Source organism: Sus scrofa, chromosome 3 (genome assembly GCF_000003025.6).
Source record: "Sus scrofa isolate TJ Tabasco breed Duroc chromosome 3, Sscrofa11.1, whole genome shotgun sequence".
Classification (NCBI taxonomy): Eukaryota; Metazoa; Chordata; class Mammalia; order Artiodactyla; family Suidae; genus Sus; species Sus scrofa.
Window position 1 is genome coordinate 85,180,736 of NC_010445.4, and position 14,977 is coordinate 85,195,712.

Consider the following 14,977-nt stretch of genomic DNA (forward strand, 5'->3'; position numbering starts at 1 on the left):
AAATAATAAAATAAGAGAGCTTCCTGGCATGGACCCTGGTGACATGCCATAAGTGAGGAATACAATTCACCTGACAAATATAAAACTTTACATTCTAAATTATTTTTTAAGAGGCACTCAGAAAACATTTGGTAAGAGGATTCATGAAAAGACATCAATCTAAAACTAGGATTAAGAGCAGTAAGACAGACTGACAATGTTTCCTTCTGTATTTCTGTATTCTGATCTAAGCCTGCAGTAGATCTCTCTATAAGTAGATACGAATAATACATCAAGCTTTTGTCTATCAAATTGACAAGCATAAAAAGTTATAACAGTTGTTGTTAGTCAAGATATAGAAAAATGGGCACTTTCAAATTATTGACAAGAATGTAAAGTGGTACATCTTTCTGAAAGGCAATATTTATTGAGGTCCCATAAAAATATTTATAGTTATTAACCCAAAACTTCAACTTTTATAAATTTATTATAATAAAAATGATTTAGGTACAATTATATTATACCTAATAATAATTTAGGTACAATACTATTTGAGGCAATATTACTTAAAATAAAAGAAAATTGCAAATGATGTAAGTGTTCATCAATAGGGGATTAGTTGAATAGATTGTGACATATCCATACAATAGAATTATATTTAATTCATTTGTAATGATATAGTAAAATGTTCATGATATATTACTAAGCAAATGTAGCATTCTAATATATGCCACGTGATTCCAACTTTGCAAACAAGAAGGTTGCACATTAAAATGTTAATGTTAGATATCGCTGCATTAATATATTAATCCAATGAATATTGAGTGGTGGAATTATGTATGATTTTTATATTCTTTGTTCTGATCTATAGAGGATATGTATTTTAATTGGAAAAACACAACAAACATCAGTGGAAACATCAGATTACAATTCTATCTATTATACTATATTATGTCTCAAAGGCATGAAAAAATGCTTATTTCCATGCTAAATTCTTAGAATGAATGCTTCTCTATTTACAGAATTCTCAAATCTTTGTCACATGTACATTTCAAACATTACTCAATCATACTGTGCTGTGTCACCTTGAGCCTTTGCATCATTCCCATGTTAATAATTAAAGAGAAAATCATTTTGATATAAGAATATGGATAAACAAAATATTCCCTCTAATTTTCTAGACCTTAATGAAGAATTCATTAAAACATTTTATGAAGGTTCTGTTTGTGAATAAAATCAAGGGAATCCATTTTATTGTCAACATAGGTGTCCCCAGTTTAGTCATGTCAGGGCAAAAAAGAAATGACAAAGCATTATGGCCCATTTGAAGCTAAGTATTCTATTAAAACCCACATTGACTTTTACTTTAATAATAAAGAATAAATGTTGGTTAATTTCCTTTCCTCCTAAATATAAAATCCTGAAAGGGTAGAAAAATAAACAAGGGCCAGATGGAGTTGAAACTCAAACACTGATGTATTTTCTATTATTCTATGGGCAATATCTAGTTCTAGTATCTTGTCACTTCAATAAATAATCTTCTTGGGGGAAAATAAAAAAACTTCACACATAAAACAAAAACCAGCCTGAACTCAGGTTTAAATTTGAGAGCAAATATTACCTTCAACCACATTTTTTAATTCCATTGTAATGGGAAAAGCCATAAAAACAGGTGTGATATTTTCAATCTATTAAGAACACACCAACACAAAAATTAAGCTTGTTGGTGGTTAGGGGGAGAGTGGCATATTCCAAGGCAGAACATTTGCAGGTAACATCATCTGGTGGATAGTACTTTTTAATGGTTAGTTACTATTTTAAGGTGTTGTAAAGATTTAGAAAAGTGCATGAGTTTTTGTTAAGTGTACATTTGCAAACCTGTCTACCATCTGTTACTTTGAACTGCTGGCTTATTTGATGTAATTTCAAAATTGCATTATGTAGATGACTTGAGTTATTATGAACAACCCATAAGATCAGATGTGTTTAAAACTCATAAACGCAGCAAATATGAAAAACATTAAGAAATCAATTTTGATTCTTGCTTTTTTAAAGATGATGACCCTGTCTAGATCTATAATTCTATGATATCCCCTTCTCCAAATAGGAAACATAAACCTCTCTTTTATATCTCATATTGTTAAGGACCAAATATATGCTCCCAAAATGCATATGTTGAAGCCCTATCCTCCCCCACCCCACCATGTGGCTGTATTGAAGGTGGGGCCTCTAAGGAAGTAATTAAGGTTAAATGAGGTCATAAAGCTGGGCCCCTGACCCCACAGGGCTTTATCACTCTCCTTCCTAGAGAACACAAAAAAGAAGTCATGTGTGTACAAAAAATAGCCATCCATAGGTCAGAGAGAGAGCTCTCACAGGAACTGAATTGGCCAGAACCTTCATCTTGCATGCCTAGCTTTCAAAACCATAAGTATATAAATTCCTGTTGTGTAAGCCATCCAATCTATGGTATTTTGTTATGACAGTCCAAATTGACTAAAACATAATCAGTTCATATAATTTATATATTTGTTTAGTATTTATTTTTTTACCAAAACAAATGTAAGTTATTGATTGATTGTGATTGGATTCTACTAAATATAAGCTTCTTCTACTATCTAGACTTTGAATTCATTCTGCAAATTGGGGATTGTGAGTGTGTGGTGCCCATACTATCATTCATTCCTAAACAAATGGGAAACATTGCAAACTGATCACAGCATTTTTTCCTACTGAATCTAGACCAGACTTTAAAATCCTTGTCAGCAATCCCAGCAACCATCATCAATTGATGATGAGGTAGACATTTAAGTTGAAATCTATGCATCATTCATGTATTAGGCTATAAGCTCATTGATTGCTTTGATATTATCTTGTTTCTTTTTTATATTCTATAACCCTTCACATGATAGAAGCTCAGTAAACACTCACTGAATTAAATCAACTATACCCTGAGTATAAACCATCTATAAAGAAAGATTGCCAAGCAAGAGCTTTGGGCCTTGAGTCCAAATAAGCTTGTCTTGATTCTACCTGAATGCATGAGAAAGAATGCATGTGTACTTTTAACTTTGACTGAATTTTCATCAAGTATGAATAACGAATCATAATAAGGATCATAAGAATAATTCATAACAATAATGCATAATTCATAGTAATGAATGGTGCATTATGCATCATTATATATGAAGTTCAAAGCTGGAAGATACAAGGACACAAAGGAGTGGAAAGCTCAGCCCCTTGCCTTGAAAAAGTCCCCATCCAGCAGAGATATTAGACTCTCGCACATGAATGTGTCATTCACAATACAAACAGGATGCGACAAGTGCAACTGCCAAGTGAACAGTTTTGACAATAGGAGCATGTCCAGAGGAAGGAGGGGAAGATTTTTCTTTCAAGCTAAAAGGAAATTCCACAGATGAACTACTTCTTGCAAAGTTCGGTTATTCTTCCTCTATTTTCTATAACGAGCTCCTCTGTGGTCTTCTGTTGATTTATCAGATTAGCTATTCAGCATCATTGCATGTTCCCAAATCTCTACACTGTCCTGCCCCATCATATGCAAAGCAGATGCAGGGGACTGATTTTTCTTAATTTTTGAGCAGCCTGGGAGATGCAGTATGTTCTCCCTTCAATGACTCCATACCCTGGAGTCAAAGTCTTGTCATTCATTCTGATTTAAGATGTTCTCATATTCAACAGAAATTCATCGCAACAGAGATGTAAGACTCTGAAACCACCTTCGGGCCCAAAATTCTAAACACTAACAAATTGTTTGGTTTCTTACCCTCAGTCAGACACTTCTTAGAGCTACACCTACTTTACTGAGTTAAGTGAGGAGAGCAGGATTTAGATCTTTAACTAAGGAAGAATCTGGCCTTGCTGGACTAGTGGTCGTGAATCACCATTATCCTTAAAATTACTAAGAAAATATCCTCTCACCCACCACGTGGTAAGCAATAAGCAAATCAGCAGTGCATATTTATTAGCATTTGATTACGGAGACTCTTAACTCATTCTGTGAGTCTGGTAATTTTCATTTTAAGTGGAAACTAGATGAAGAAGAAAATGTACCAGTTTCCCATGTATGAAGGGTCAAAATACCCTTTACGATCTTGAAACTCATACCAAGTGTCAGCTGGAGTTTTCAGAACAGTTCACTATAGTAGACACTAAGAATCATGTCCCAGATTACTTTTCCCCTGGCAGTCATCCAGTTTATTTATAGAAAATAATATCCCCAGGCTCCATGAGGGCTGTCATAAAGAGCCATCATCTGTTTTCCTATAAATTAAAAAAACAAAAAACACGGAAGGAATCTTGTTCTCAAGATGTAGAATCACATTCCTCCCAACCCCAACTTTTCATCTTCAACCCCACTGCCCTAGGACACCTAGTTCTCAGGATAAGAGGAATCCAGAATCTGGTTGCTAGAGCTATAAATTTTTAACAATGAGAGCTAAAATAACTTCATGTTTGAAAAGCTGGGGATTAGTAGGGCTTCTCCTGCTTAAAAGGAGGAAAAGTTTATATTACCAAGTGACTCACGTTCTCCAGCTATAAACAAATCACTGGAACAGCACAGAGGGCAGAAATACTGCAAAAAGGAAGAAGGAAAGGGTGAAGGCATTTGCTTCTATTCTTGTATGTATGTATGTATTGTCTTTTTTAGGGCCACACCCACGGCATATGGAAGTTTCCAGGCTAGAGGTCAAATTGGAGCTGCAGCTGCCAGCCTACGCCACAGCCACAGCAATGACAGATCCAGGCTGTGTCTGCAACTTAGACCACAGCTCACAGCAACACCAGATACTTAACCCACTGAGCAAGGCCAGGGATCAAACTCGAGTCCTCATGAATACTAATCAGGTTTGTTACCACTGAGCCATGATGGGAACCCCAAATTCTTATTTTTGAGGAGATAAGTAAGCATAGGTCTTTGACTGGTCCTGCCTCTCCCAAACCAACAGTGGGCAAAGGGGTAAAAGCAGTGCTGATGACGCCTGCAGCCAGTCCTCCACACCACTTGCTCTTCCTTCCATCACCTGCTCAGTTGGAGAAGTCATTATGTAAGTGGTTTTCTGGCTCTTCTCAAAAGAGAAATCCACAAAGGAATCCCCAACAAGTGATGAGTTTGTTTGGATGGAACTCCAGGGGTGACAGGGAAGAAGGAAAAGAAAATAGGAGGAAGGAAATCAACATTATTGAGCTCCCAGTTAATGCCAGACGTGTTTGATCTATTTAATTTTAGCAATCAAATATGAGACACTGGTCTAGATTTGAATCCCATGGTTCCACTTAACTAAGTTATTTAGCTTTAACCTCTCTGAAAGTCAATAGTCTCTTTGGTAAAGTGGGCTTGCTAATAAGAATCTTCTAGGATTATGGAGATTTTGTGAAGTCATGCATGTATACTAACTACTTAATGAAATAAATGAAAAATTGTGGCAACAATTTATGAAAAATTAGCTCCATCTTATTCATGAAATATATGAGTCAGAAGTGTAGGTATGGAATTCCCATTATGGCTCAGTGGGTTAAGAACATGACATAGTGTCTGTGAGAATTTTGGCCTCACTCACTGTGTTAAGGATCCAGCATTGCCACAAGCTGTAGTGTAGGTCATAGACGCAGCTCAGATTTGATGTTGCCACGGCTGTGGCCTAGACCTGCAGCTGCAGCTCCAATTCAACCCCTAGCCTGGGAACTTCCATATGACACAGGTACAGCTGTAAAAAGAAAAAAAAAAAAAGAAGAAATGTAGTTAACTCTTCCCCAAGTGATACCAAAAAGACAGCATGTTTCCTCCTAAGATGATGCTTGAATAGTTCAAAATATTACACAAGCATGCAAATGTCTTTAAAAGGCACATATATTCTATACATTTAGGAGACACTTATTAAACTCCCTTCATAATAATGTGAAACAATGATCTTTGAAAGTGACCTTGAGATCCTGCATGTCAGTTACTGCCTCAGGCCATCCTAGTGGTCAGAGTGAGAACTCAGCCAGCTGAGGCCTCCATGGAGCTCCTTCTTGACAGATCAGACTCTCCTATTGTATTCCTCCATGTCTCTTTTAGATGGATTCCTTAGCACTTACTTCCCCAAACTTCAGTAGTAGCACCTCTGCCCCACCCCTTCTGATGGGATTCTCACCCATGGATCTTGTGGCACAAACAGAATTCTCACCAAATACCATAGTTTCTCTTCTGCATTTCTTGACCTCCTTAAAGTTACAAAGCCATCTGATTAGTTCTAGTCAGTAAAATATAACCAGAAGTGACATTTATCACCTTTGCACCGATGCAGTTAAAAGCCCGTGTTAGATCCTCCAGTCTTATTTCTCCTGCTGTGGAGCATAAAGCCTACATAACCCAGATGATGCAGAGAGTAAAATAGTAGAGAACTGGTTAGTTTGGGTCCATGAGTGACTGTGTGGAACAGATCATCATACCATACTACACTGTATACTTGTTAAGAAGTCAGCTCCCATTTTGTTAAAACACTGATTTGGGGTTGTGGGTTATATCAGCACAGTCTAGCCTACTCCAATTTATACAAAATTCAATGTCTGCCTATAAATTAGACATGGATCTCTTGTTCTTGACCACCTATATGACTCCCATAGTGGACCTCATTTTGCCTTTTTGATCCTAGCATGCTTTGCAGCAAGTGCCAAACCTAAAGTTCTAGACATCTCCCAGGAGTTAACTTAGTCCCTCCTTCCCTTTTCTCCCCCAAATCTGACCTCAACCCTGAGTGGGTCAGGAGGTGACCCATTTAGAGATTAGCTAAGTTACCAGAGTAGAGAATGGAACAGGAAGTTTTCAGCTAAAGCAAAGACAGTCACTAGAATATATGAAGTGAAAGAAGAGAGAATTGACATTGCAGAGACTAGGGATAAATGTACTAAATTAGAGGGGAGTCATTCAGAAGTAGGAATTAAAGTCCAAGTCTTGGATCCAAGTGCTTCAGGATGGAAAGATGAAGCCAAAGGAAAAGTGAATCAGGATCAAAGTTGGATAGTCCTGGGCAATTCCCTCTAAGCTTCGTTGGTATACATGGCTCACCTCTACATGAATCAGCAGGAAAGTTTGCAGAGGTAATCTGCTGTGCTAGGTGATCTGTTAAATCCTATCATGCATGTTAATGCTCTGGGAAACATGGCTTATTCCATGCTTCTGATGCAGAGTTCTTTTCTCAAAAAAATTCAGCAATTCAGACATCTCTAACCAGTGGGCTTCAACCTAACATGCTTAAAACCTTGCTTTATATTCTAAAAGCTTGCAATCTTATTCACTTGTGTAATGCAATTTCCCCAGAATAAGCACAGAGCTAATTGAAGAACTTAATGACTAATTTCTCAAGCCAAACAAGGTGTTCACATTATCTTGTAACATTCAAGTTTGTGACCAGATTATCTGATTTGGCTATGAAAGCAATAATCACATCTTACACCCCAAATAACATTAAAAATCAATGTGCAGTGGAAAAGTTAATTAAGATTATGAAATATTAATTATCCTTTTTGATCTTTTCATTTAAAAAATCCATTCTTCCTTCATTTGCTCTCTATTCAAAGCTGAACTGTAGATGATGTATCTCTGAATTTACAAGGCTATAACCAGTGATATTTACAAGATAAATCTTCATATCACCCACTGAATATTCAATGAGAAGCAGCACACTGCCCAGTAGCTACTCTATTATTGATACTCAGCATATCTGGAGAAACTGTAAATTTTTGCATATAGACCAAATTGTTTGCAATTAAATGAAATGTCAAAAAAATCCATCTATTTTGGGCCTCTGGATATAGTGAGAAAAGGTGTTCATACCAATAAGCTTTATAAAATGATCTATTTTATTTTATTTTATTTTATTTTATTTTATTTTATTTTATTTTATTTTATTTTATTTTATTTTATTTTTAGGGCCACACCTGTGGCACATGGAAGTTCCCAGGCTAGGTGTCGAATCAGAGCTGCAACTGCCAGCTTACACTACAGCCACAGCAATGCCAGATTTGAGCCATATCTGCAACCCACACCACAGCTTGCAGCAACACAGGATCCTTAACCCACTGAGCGAGGCCAGAGATTGAACCCACATCCTCAAGGACACTATGTTGGATTCTTAACCTGCTTGGCCACAATGGGAACTCCTAAAGTGATCCATTTTAAACCAAGCCAAATGCTTTTACCATGAAGGAACACTGAGTTCATTTTTAGACTGGCTCCCACATCACTAAATTCTCCCTGCCTATATATAAGAACAGGTTCCATTGCTCAATTCTCTTACCTTTCAAAAACTGTTTTGCCACTTCGTGCATATGGGACCTCATATATCTTCTTCACCTTCTGCCAACATAAAATCCCCATTCCTGCTGAAACTGAAGAAATCAAGAGCTTATGAAAATGTGTACTTTTAAAATCTGAAATTTTAAGATATTTTCAAATTCTAAACCCCTTTCTTTCATGCAAAGCTGCTTTTAGAACCCATAGAGGTAGTATCAATTTAATTTTTGTTGTGCTTTTCAGACCACATAAAAGTTTTATTTGATATTTTTGGCATGTTGGATGGTCAATATATTACTAAACAGACAAACCAAGTTGAAATGGGGTAGCTTACCAGAGACACATCCCCGGCTCCATATTTTACAGTTGTAGCAGATTCTACATCTCTTGTGAGATTCTATATCTACTTCTGGGGCCTCTGTCCCTAGAGGGGAGGTATGGAGCACCCTAGAACCAGTTAAGGCTGCCAATATTATAAAAAGAAGTATGACTGGTCCATTGGCCAGCAAGCTGGAGCAGACATCATCATTCTCCCACTTATCTCTACACGCCACTGACTTCATGTAACTCTGCTTAAGGGCTTTCCTCTGGCAGTGAGAGCATACTTGGCCATCCTTAGAGCAAGCAAGAGTGTTGAAGAGTTAATGTCTCCAGGAGAAGCCATCAACAAATAATGGATGGGAATTTGGTATATATATATATATACCATCTTATTTGTTTCTCATCTAGGATCATTCTGAAGCAAGCCATACTGCCTCCTAGAGCTCGCCAACACTACCTCCTAGAGCTCTCATCAGGGTAACTGATACATTAATTTTTACCAGTTTCCTTCACTTCCCTACTTTACTTCTTAACTTCCTTACTGATATTTGCTAGGATCACCTCCTAAATAAACTACTTACATTTGAACCTTTGCCTAAAGGTCTATTTTTAGAGGCATCCAAAGGCAAATTCCTTGTGGTTTTGAGGGTTCAAAATTAAAAGCCATCTGACTCCTAATGATGGATAACTAGACAGAGGGGGTGATTCTGGGTCCATGAGGTGATGAACAACAGAACTGGCTCTGATCCTGACTCTTGATTACTGCAGTAGTTTGGGATGGTGGTCATATATGGAAACATGAATAAAAGAACTTCTGGCTTTGGAGTTCAAGTATGGGCAGGTTAGCCAAGGTGAGCCCAAGGAAGTAGCATCATATGCCCCAAGAGTTGCAGAAGAAAGAGCAGGGTTCTATCACCTCCTCTTCAAAGCAAGGGACCAGCAACTGCGACCAGGCAGTGCAGCACTGAACTTCTGTATGCAACATTATTTGGTGATGGGAACATCAGCTATTGTGGTTACTGAACCCAGGGATCCTTAACTTGGGTGCAGAGGTTAGAGTAAAAAAAAAATTTTTTTTTTACTGTAGAAGCTCCTAGAGCTATGCTGTCCAATATGATGGTCACTAAATGAAATGAAAATAAAAGTTCAGTTCTTCATTTGCACCAGCCATATTTCAAGTGTTCGATGCAAAATACTAAGGGAGCTATGAAATTTCTATCATTATTAAAGAGGCAGAGATAAATCTTAACTGAAGCCAATAAAAGTAGGCTTCTTGGAGGAGGTGACATCTTCAATAAGCCTTGAAGTATATGTGAGATTTCAGTAGGTGGAAAAGTCAAGGAAGGGAGGGGCACTCAGTTTGAAGACAGAGGCCAGAAATCAAAAGCCAAGTTCAGAGAAATTCTATTAGTCAGAATATCTCTGCAATGGACAATAAAGATGGACGAATGGGCTGGGGCCACTTGAAGGGAAACAAAGTAAGTCAAATGAGCTCTCCCTCCTGGCACAAAGCCATACCTAAAGGCCCTTTCTGGGGAGAAAAACCCAGATCTTTTCTGCCATTTATCCCTCCTTATCTAGCTATTGTTATGGCAATAAAATCTTTTCTCATCACAAGATTACCCCAAGTGTTCTAATGATCTACACCCCAGGGTCAGCCCCTGTCTAAAAATCTGCAGGTCCTAAGGCTAATTCTTAGAGATTAGATGAAGGTAATGCCTTCACTCCTGTTTTGCTCAGAGCCAGCAAAACAGACTGCTGTTTCTATGAAATGATTTCAGAACATTCTGTTATGATATTCTGTCCTGGTCCCCACCCTAAAACTTTATAAAATGACCAGTGAAAAAACCTCAACACTGAGTAGCTTAAGCCACTGAGGGAATTTGTTAGTAGGATTCTGAAGTAGCTCAGTGAATCAGAGAGAGCTTATCTCCCAAGCTCTGAGCAGGACAGGGAGGGCTACACGGAGGCTCTCAGAGGAAAACAGACTTGCATGTCATCTGGGTTTTCCCTGCCCCACTTTTTTGCTGTTTCCCCCAGGGTGCTCCTTATCCTCTCTGTCTGCAGACAGGCTCTGTCACCCAGCTGTGGACATGGTGCCACAGTTGCAACCTTGCATCCTCGTGGTTCTATCAACAGAGAGAGCAACTCCCATTTAAGTACTCACAAGGAAGAGAGCTCATAGGGCATCTCCGGCTCCATCAGTAGCCAGGACACTTGGGAGATGAATAATGATGAAAGTCCTCCTCTAGACCACATGACCAGGGGTGGGATGGAGAGGAGGAGTTTCCCTCAAAAGAAGGGGGCAAGAAGGGGACGATAGGATCTGATTCAGACATGACCACTAGGGAAACTGTTGTGGTCAGCCACCTCAATACAAATATCAGGTACAGGGAGCACCAAGAACAGACTTTTGAGGGAAAAGGGGGCAAGATTTGCAAAAGGATGCTCTGGGCCAAGTCTACTGTGCCAGACTGCCATCCCAAGATGCACAGGAGGCCTGGATATTAGCCAAACCATGGCCTTTTCCTACTCAACTCCAGACCTGCAATCCTAAGGCTAAGTGAAGAGAACAGGACAATTGCCCCCAATTTTCCAAATACACCCATAAAAATCCCAAAGCGCAGAAATTTTCCCTAAGAGCCATGCTGCCATCCAAAGGAAAGTAAGCCCTGTTTCCCATCCTCTCTTCTATAAGCTTCAGGATATTTCTTAAGCATACTTTCCTTCTTTCATTAAACAAATACATTTTCTAGGATTTGAATAATAAGTTAATGCAAAATGCATCAGGGTGATGGATGACAATATATCTTAAGATGCAAATATGCTAAAACTAAGGGTGATCCCCAAATGGGAAATCTACTCAAGGAGACAGACTTCTTGGCTTACAAGGCATCCAAGTCACGGGCAGTATTCATACAGAGAGCCCAGGGCATTTCTGACTTTTCTGGCCTCTGCAATGGTGTACTACACTCAGGCAAACACAAATGTATTCCTGCAGAGAGAATAAAACTTTCAAAGTCCTTTGGAGAAAAGAGCCTTTTTCAGCTGGATCTGCAGATTCCAGAGGGTGCTCATTAAAGGGGAAGGGACAGCCGTCTTGTGGGCCAGATCAGATAAATCACTGCAGCCTGTAGAGAGAGAAGGGATTCCACACACAGGTTTCTCACAGCTGAGCCTTGCTCCTATGAGCCTTGAATATCATTGTCAACTGCCAGGCTTCTGGATGTTTCCACACTGGCCAAATACAATTGAAAATGTGGTATCAACCGTATAGAAACTAAAAGCAAATGCATTATTTGCCCCTTAAGCCAGCTTCTCTTTCTGCCTTCCATATAGTTCTCAATAAAAATACCATTGTCTCTATATCCCAGGCTTTGAATCTCACCTTCTGAGGTCTTTTTTGTTGTCTCTACATGTAGTCACAAAGCCTATCAGTTGGCACAGCTTTAGTACCATTTAGACTGGCCCACTGTTTTTGGTAAATAAAGCTTTATTGGAACATAGCTATCCTCGCATTTCCATATAACCTGTGACTGCTTTAAGCAAGGCTTAATGGCGGAGACAGAGACTATTAGCCCTCAAATCCCGAAATACTTACAATCAGGCCCTTAACAGGAATATATTTCATAATTATAATAATATAATAACAGGAATAATATTTACCAATTGCTGCCCTATATTATTGCAACAGGTCTGCCCCACTCTAATTTCTTTCCAGTTTTCCCACTTTTTAAAATATTCCCTAACTTACCCTTTGGATATTGGATAGCAGATATTACAAATGGATATTCTCTCTCTGTGTGTCTCACACACACACACACACATACTGCTTAAAACGTACAAAAAGCTTCTCACTGCCCTTAGAATAATTCCCAATGCTATGTTCTATATGATTGGGCATGGCTTACCTCTCCGATTCACCTCCCCTCCATACTACAGCTTCACTGGCCATTCTCATTTTCTTTAGGCACCAATCCCTTACTGCTCCAGGGCATTTTCATCTGCTATTCCCTTTGAGTGCAATCTTCTTCCCCACCCACCTTGGACAACAGCTCTCATCCTTTAGGTCTCTGCATCATTGCCAACTCCTCAGAGATGAGTTCACCCCTTTTTTTTCTGTCCATGCCTGAGGCATGCAGAAGTTCCCCAGCCAGAGATCAAACCCAAGCAACAGCAGTAACCAGAGCCACAGAGGTGACAACACAGATCCTTAACACACTGAGCCACCAGGGAACCCCTTCTGAATATTTCTGTCACTCTGTTCTCTCCTAGCACCCTGTCCTTTTCATGCATGGAGAGAAATCAAGGATTTATTTGTTTGCTTATTGGGTTATTGTCTGTCTCATTGATCATAATAGCTGCAAGAGGCCAAGGATTACATTCATTTTATTTATTGTGCCACTATCAAATAGTAAGCACACAAATCATATTTTATCAATGATCTTTGTTCATTCTCAGGTATTATTAACTCTTTGGCTTGGTATAATCTGGCTTTACTCTATTTTCTAGTCCTAGTTGTATGCCTCACTCCAGATGAGCTGAGATAACTATCATTTCCCATATACATATACACACTGTACTTTTTCACCTCTGAACCTTCCTTTTTCCTCTCCTCTTCTCCCTTTTTGATCATTCTTGCTTAGGAAAATCTTTCTCTTCCAAGCTTAATTCAAGAAATTATTCTATGAAACTGTAATAATGAAAACAGTTGAAATAATGTAAAGCCAAAGATACATCTCACAAGGATGTTTCTTGAAATGGTCTTTAATATAGTTTGATGCCTTCATCCAAAGTATAGTTCAATAAAAGCAACTTTCTGTAGGCAGGCTATGATGCATTTCTGATTCTCTGACAGGCTTCATTCAGGGAAAAATTTTCAAGTGTGATGGGTGGTTTACAGAACCTTCAGGTTGTTTTCCATTAATATTCTTTCTCTTGGTTCTAGTTTTGAAAGTAATTGAGTACTAATGAGTACTGACAGGTACCTTTACTCTATGTTTCAGTTAAGCTGAGCTGGTAATAGAATTGATAACTTTGAGTGAAATCTGAGGATCCTGACTAAGACTCATGCCAAAGAGCAAAAAACATCAACTTCCATTCAGTGATAATTTGGGATAAGAGAGCATCCTTGTAGCAACCTTGATGAGGAGCTATTTCTAGGATAGAGCAACCTGTTGACTAAGCATTTTAACTTATCATAATAAAACTTTTATCATTTGCATAAAAACGAGAAGGCTTATGTGTCCATTGCCTGTTGATTTAGGATCTACATCCAGTTTATTAGAAGAGATAGCAAAGTATTTCCCCAAAAGTTAAAAAGCAGTGTGTGTACTACTGTTTCTGTCATGTGTGTACTACTGTTTCTGAACTATATAGTCATAATGAGTTGTTTTTTTACAAGATCCTGAAGAATTTCTTTATGTTGCTGCTAATCCATACCTTCCTGTTACTTATGCTGTCATTACTGTAGGGCTCAAATACAGGAATGTATACACACAAATACATTCATATCCAAATTATGTTCTCCCTCATAGTTTTTTTACTTCAAGTGTGAATTTCATAGGTATAGTCTCTATGGCTTTATTCAAGCCATTTATGACTTTTCTGAACCCAAGGGCTGCAATAGCTTCAGCACGCCTGTAATCTCTTCCAGTTGATGTTCACTATCAATCAGTACCCTAATCAGTCCTGTTGGGGACATGGCTCGGATTGTCAGTGTTGAAAAATGGACACATGAACACGGGGAGACCTCAACAAGGCTCTTTACTTCTGCGGAAGGGTGCGGGTGCTCAAAAAGTGCACGCAAAGAAGAAAAGACCCTCCCTATTTATCCCTAACACAGGTGATGTACCTGTCCCTTTCCCATTGGTCAGGTCAGGGTGCACATTCTTCTCAGTTGGCTAATTTGAAACAAATTGTTACTGGGAAAGGGGGGGGGGTTTGCAGGAAGGCATTTCAGCTGAAACTGGAGCAAAATGGAGTAACCAAGATTTCCTTTGATAGAAAAGACATTATATTACTTTCCACAATTCTCTTCTTTCATTTTTTTATCAAATATTCTTTTCTTCAAACTCTTTGAGCATGGTTTGGCTCTCATGCTCTATTGTGTCCATCAGGAGTATATTGGCTTCATGGTGAGGGGGTCCCAGATGCTTTGTTAGGGCAGTTTTATCAATTTTTGAATAATCCTTTCATGGCACAAGGAATTATATAACATGCAACTAAGACACAGACACTAACTACAGCAGTTTGAGGGGTAAAGATTGAAGCTATTAGTCCCTTTCATTTTTTTTAAACCAATTTTCTAAAAGGTCTATGAAGGGGTCATTAATACCAGAATTCTCTGAAAGCTCATCTGCTAAGGTCTTTAATCTG

At 38.5% G+C, this 14,977-nt stretch overlaps 1 protein-coding gene across 2 annotated transcripts in view; it reads right to left on the reverse strand.

The window, feature by feature from the left end:
* CCDC85A (coiled-coil domain containing 85A) overlaps window positions 1-14,977 on the reverse strand; it is a 691,471-nt gene that overhangs the window by 222,352 nt on the left and 454,142 nt on the right. For both annotated transcript variants that reach the window (XR_002342946.1, XR_002342945.1), the window contains exon 16: window positions 8,283-8,373. The gene's annotated coding sequence lies outside the window, so the exon portion shown is untranslated. The remainder of the gene's footprint in view (window positions 1-8,282; window positions 8,374-14,977) is intronic.